Here is a 6,459-nt window from a genome sequence, read left to right as displayed (position 1 = left end):
GTCACAGAGCCTCAATCATCCATCTCCTCCCAAGATATAAAATCTCTGCTGTTATGTTCCCAGTTTCTCCAATTAAGAAAGGTTCCAGATTATTTGTGCTGGCAAGAGTACTTCCTGTAGATGCTCTTAATGTAAAATACAGCATTCTGAGACCATGGGATCTACACTGAACTTTTTTCTACTTGTATCTGCTGCCATGGCTCAATTGTTCTGAAGACTTGGACACTATTTTGTGACCTGATTTTCTCTAAAAAAAGACAACTCCCTCATCCCTAGAGCACTTGAAGATCTCTAGAAGTTTTAGCAAGGCAAATGAGTCCGCCAACCTCAGCATTCTGCCAGTTTCCATCCTGTACATGTTTTTAACCCTCAGGGTAGAGTGAGTGCCTGGAGATATTCTTTCATAACATTTGTTTGGCAAGAAAAATAGAAAAAAAAATGATAGCAGCCAAGGGTCACAGTTTCCACATTCTGCAAGAATATCTTAAAGCATATTCTACTTTTATTTTTTCAAAGTAAAGAGCTCATAGTTTTGTGACAACTCCTCACATTATCTTTTTGTTTTGTTTTGTTTTGTTCCTGGGATAGGACTATCACAGCTATAATTCTAATTTGCTTGCATTATTTGCATTTTTGTCTTACTTGAAAATGTTATATCCCTTACGTTTTATTTTCCTATGCATCTTTCTTTGTATGTTCATTTGTCAACTTCTAGAGGAGGCACTCTTAACTTGGGGACCACTGACCCTTAATGGCATCCAAACATGGGTTTGTGGAAATGTATGAACCATCTCACATTTTGAGCTGTGCAAAATTATATATATTTGTATATGTGTGTATTTTTCTTGGGGAATAAGATGCATAAATCTCACCAGATTATCAACATAGTCCGTGAGCCAAAAATTGAACATATGGTTCTGAAAATGAACCATCACTGTATATAAACCTAGACAAATCTGCTTTAAGACACCTCTTCAGAGAATGAAATAAGGGTCTCTGGCACCAAGCAAAGTTTCTTCTCAAGGGGAGCTTTATTTCTTTGGGGAGTTCTCATGAATTTGACTAACATTTTCTGGATTGTAAAACTGATTTTGTGGATTGCACTCTCACACCTTGAGATTGAGTGTCCTTATTCAAGCTGCTGGAACTTACAGACTACTAGCTGAGCTGTTAGAAGTCACATAAAAATCACCAGTTGTAACTCCTAAAGGAGAAACAGCAAAGGAACTGTTGCTGGACTTATAAATCTTTTTCAAATATTTGAGGTCCAGTTGTTATTTGTAGGTTGCTGGAGAAAATGTTCCAGCATATTAATATCAGTGAATTTATATGCGTAAACCTGTGTACATTTCTTTATCAATCTGCATTTATTCAGCACTCTAAGATGATTTACACCCTCCCAGTCCCTGAAAACCCTGAGGACAGAGCGTTACACATACTCCAAATTATTTATGCATAAAAATATGAGGTTTGGCCATTGGACTCACTGACATAGCTAAACATTTTTGGCCTCCTCACAAGGTAAAGAGTGGAGATGTGGCGGTTTGTGGACTTACATTCCATAGTCTGCATTGGTCTGTGGGGGGAGTGAAGAGAGGGGAGAAAAAGAGCTCCTTCAATTTCTTAGGTTACTCTCTCAAAATTAGGGTTTCATCCATTGAGGCACAACATCAAAATTGGGATATTTTCAGGTTTTGTCAACTTAGAACTCTCATTTCTGTTCTTAAGTTATTCCCTTCCTCAATACTATTTCCTATGCATATGCTTGGTTTGATGATGGGACCAGGAGGGGAAGTTTTTGCATATGTAGTGCTTGTATTTCATACTAGGTACATTTTGTTTTTAATCTAGAATCATGAAGGCAGGGGCCATGATTTATACTTTATATGCACAATGCTCACCATATAATAGATACTCAATATCTACTGATTGATATCAATTTTCAAGTTGACTAGCATTTCTGACCTTTAGTGACTTAAAATAATATCCCTAACTCCTATAGATGGGGTGGTTGAATTTTCATTTAAAAGTATAAATCTTTGGAGCAGTTCATATTAAGTAAATGTGGTTGTGGACACCCAAACTCAGTCATTCTGTTCTTAGTTTTGGTCAACTTGGTTTGGAACTAGTAAGACTGGACATAACTAGGTAGACTGGACAAGACTAGAAGCTTCTAGGACTTACTGTTATTCACAGAAGCATGGAAGTTCTTTCTAATAAGTACATTAAACACACACACACACACACACACACACACACAAATCCAGTTTCCAAAATTGTTCCATATGTTAAGGTCAGTGTTTAGTTCAAGTCTGGTGGTATGCAAGGAAGGTTTTTAGAAGGGCAAGTCAGATATACTTTCTTTCAACCAGGCCTATTTTTTTAGTTTATTGGTCATCTGTGAAAATGTAAGTTTATTTATTTTTATATGTTTATTTTTGAGAGAGACAGAGACAGAGTGTGAGCAGGGGAGAGGTAGAGGGAGAGGGAGAGAGAATCTAGAGCAGACTCCAGGCTCTGAGCAAGCTGTCAGCACAGAGCCTAACGTGGGGCTTGAACTCACAAACTGCGAGATCACGACCTGAGCTGAAGTCAGATGCATAACAAACTGAGCCATACAGGAGCCCCGAAAATGTTAAGTTTGATAGGAATATGATACTTGTTTTGTTCATTTCAGTGAGAGCTTAGTGAGCAGTACCTATATGCCTAACAAAGTGGTAAATTCTCCGAAAATACAAAGGAAAATTTTAAAATGGAATAATCCTTCTCTTCCATGAGTTCATAATCCACTTAAGAATATGAAATGAACAGGGGCGCCTGGGTGGCGCAGTCGGTTAAGCGTCCGACTTCAGCCAGGTCACGATCTCGCGGTCTGTGAGTTCGAGCCCCGCGTCAGGCTCTGGGCTGATGGCTCGGAGCCTGGAGCCTGTTTCCGATTCTGTGTCTCCCTCTCTCTCTGCCCCTCCCCCGTTCATGCTCTGTCTCTCTCTGTCCCAAAAATAAATAAAAAAACATTGGAAAAAAAATACATAAATACATAAACATTAAAAAAAAAAGAATATGAAATGAACAGACACGAAAAAATTGCATGCTATAGCAACCAGACCAAGAACAGTAAAGTTTGAATTATCTTTCTGGCTCTGCTACTAATTTGATGGATTAGCTTGGACAAGTCACTTTATTTGGGGAAATTATCATTTCCTCATTTAGAAAACTGTGGATTACATAAAATTAGAGATTGAAACTATGATTGTGCTATATTTATAAATTCAGAGGAAACAAGAGACACAGGGTAAACTATAATAGCCAAGGAAGGAAAGAGTCAGGTAAAAGATGGGTTATAACTCAGTGTTGGGACAAAACAAACAAACAAACAAACACCCTCAGCCTTGAAGGGTGAATGCAACTTTGTGAAGGGGATGATTGGAAAATTTTCCATAAAGAAGTACAGTACATAAGAAGTACAGTAGTAGAAGTACAGAAGTACAGTACTTTCCATAAGAAGTACAGTACATATAAAGACATGGAGTAAAATATAAGTTTGATAGAGATAAGATGTTTTCAATAGTGGAGAATATATTTTGGCAAAGAGGAAGAAATAAGATTGCCAGAATGAGGAGTAGTTCAGGTAGGAGGGAGGTATAAAGTGTTAGAAAAGAGATTTGGACCCAATTCAGAAGAAGCAGTCATATATAAAGTGTGTGTGTGTGTGTGTGTGTGTGTGTGTGTGTGTGTTTGTATGTGTGTGAATACATATAGTGTATCTATAGTGCTGGCACACAGTGAACTTCATACATGGTTCAGCAATTGTGTGTGTGTGTGTGTGTGTGTGTGCATGTGTGTGTGTGTGCCTGTGTGTGCCTGTGTGTGTGTGTGTGTGTGTGTGTGTGTGTGTGTTAAAAGAAAAAATTGGAAGAGAGGGAGAGGGAGTGGAAGAGAAGTGTGAGAAGTAAATAAAAATTGATCTGATTGGTCTGGCAGTTGTATAGTAGGTAGAAGTGTTCAGAGTGGATTCGAAGACAAATCAGCTAGATGGGTATTTCAGCTATCTGAGCATAGAGTCACAGGGCTACAATCATAGATTTGAGTTGGAAATACTTTTAGATAACAACCATTTTAGCTTCACACTTAAGTAACAATCCTTTCTGAATTCTCCCAGTCTTTGACACTCTGCAGTGACAGAATTTACTGTTTTGCAAGGCAGCCCACTTTGTTTATGGGTATTTTGTATCTTCAGATGGATCTTTCTGATCTTAAGCCTTAATATGCCTCCTCATGATTTCTACTCATTACCCTAGTTCTCCCCTTGGGACTACGCTGAATATATCTATTTTGTCTCCACGTCACATTTTGGCTAAATTTTCTTTTTTTCAAGAAATACACTTCCAGTTTTTTCAATCCTCCCTCCACAGCATGATTTCAGAAACTTTGCCATCTGGACTATCTTCTCCTGAAATCTTTCTAGACTGGTAAAGATGCTATTTGAATGTGGGTGCCCAGAAATGAACATAGCCTACCAGATGTGGTCTGACTAGTGCTGAATTCTTCCTTTGAACTGGGCATTCTATTTGTATAGTGCTCTGTTCTAATGCTGCATTTGCTTTCTAAGTAGCTACATCACATTATTGAGTCATTTCAACTTGTGATAGCCTAAAAGCCACAACTATACAATGGTTTGTTGACCTAGTGAACTTCCTCTTTACTATTTTGGCCTTTCAATCCTGTTAAGATCTTTCTGTGTGGAAAATCCAAGGGAATTGGCAGGTTGAAAAAACTACTTCTTTCTAAAAAATGTCTAGGGTTGTTATTGTTTGGGGGGAGGAGTGTTGGGATACAGTCACAGCTCACTAATTTAAGAGTAGTTGGAAGATCTATTTACTGAATTAGTGAAAAGTCTGAACTACTTTTTAATTTGAAAAATAATGGCATTTGAAAGAAAACAGTAATTGAAATAAAAAGTATGATGATATTTTCCAGGAAAGGATGTGTACAGTTAGCTCTAATGGACATGACTTAACAGTAATTAACAGCCCCCTTCCTTACATACATTTCTTGGTTAAAATCTTTTATTTATTTATTTATGTTTGTTTGTTTATTCTTTTTTTAAGGGAAAGCACAACGTATTTATTTATTTATTTATGTTTGTTTGTTTGTTTATTCCTTTTTTAAAATATGAAATTTATTGTCAAATTGGTTTCCATACAACACCCAGTGCTCATCCCAACAGGTGCCCTCTTCAATGCCCATTACCCACTTTCCCCTCCCTCCCACCCCCCATCAACCCTCAGTTTATTCTGTTTTTTTTTATTTTTATTTTTTTTTAATTTTTTTTCAACGTTTATTTATTTTTGGGACAGAGAGAGACAGAGCATGAACGGGGGAGGGGCAGAGAGAGAGGGAGACACAGAATCGGAAACAGGCTCCAGGCTCTGAGCCATCAGCCCAGAGCCCGACGCGGGGCTCGAACTCACGGACCGCGAGATCGTGACCTGGCTGAAGTCGGACGCTTAACCGACTGCGCCACCCAGGCGCCCCAGTATTCTCAGTTTTTAAGAGTCTCTTATGGTTTGCTTCGCTCCCTCTCTAACTTTTTTTTCCCCTTCCTCTCTCCCATGGTCTTCTGTTAAGTTTCTCAGGATCCACATAAGAGTGAAAACATATGGTATTTGTCTTTCTCTGTATGACTTACTTCACTTCGCATAACACTCTCCAATTCTATCCACGTTGCTACAAAAGGCCATATTTTATTCTTTCTCGTTGCCAAGTAGTATTCCATTGTATATATAAACCACAACTTCTTTATCCAGAAGTTGGTTAAAATCTTTTAAAACAGTCCCAGTAATTCTCAGTGTTCAGTATTAATTTGCTGAGTCAATTTTTTTCCTATACAGCAGAGAAGAAAATACAAGCAACAGTTAAAATTTTTATGGTACCTACTATACGCAGAGTTCTCTTCTAAGCACTATATATGCTCATTTAAACTTCTCAACAATGCTTTAAAGTGGACACCATTGTCATCATCACCACCTCATCTCTATTTTATAGCTGAGGAAACTGAGATAATGAAAATTTAAATAACTTCTCCCAAGTGAAATAGCCAGTAAATTCAAATATGGAATTTGAATATGGATAGTCTGTCTGCAGAGTTGACACTCATAGTGCTTCTCATATCCAAACACTCATTTCAATCGTAATAATAAAATCAAAATAATATCTTACTGTACCTAAAAAATATCCTCAACTTGCTTGGGCTAAGAAGACCAAATTTAAGAGTAAGTTAGGCTTCCATGGTTCAAACTAATATGTCTTCTGTCTTGCAAGTGGTGGGTGGTTATGGTAGAGGAAAGTTCACAATTGATTCTGGTCCTTCTGTGTATGTAGTATATTTGATTAAACATTTTAGGATTTCAAGAAATGTGACATAAAGCTGTTTGAAAATATTTAAAGTTATATGAATTA

The sequence above is a fragment of the Lynx rufus genome, unplaced genomic scaffold (assembly GCF_022079265.1).
Source record: "Lynx rufus isolate CCGP_SWC_20201006 ecotype Redwood Valley unplaced genomic scaffold, mLynRuf1.p SCAF_19, whole genome shotgun sequence".
NCBI classification, from domain to species: Eukaryota; Metazoa; Chordata; class Mammalia; order Carnivora; family Felidae; genus Lynx; species Lynx rufus.
Note: the sequence above shows the minus strand (reverse complement) of the source record.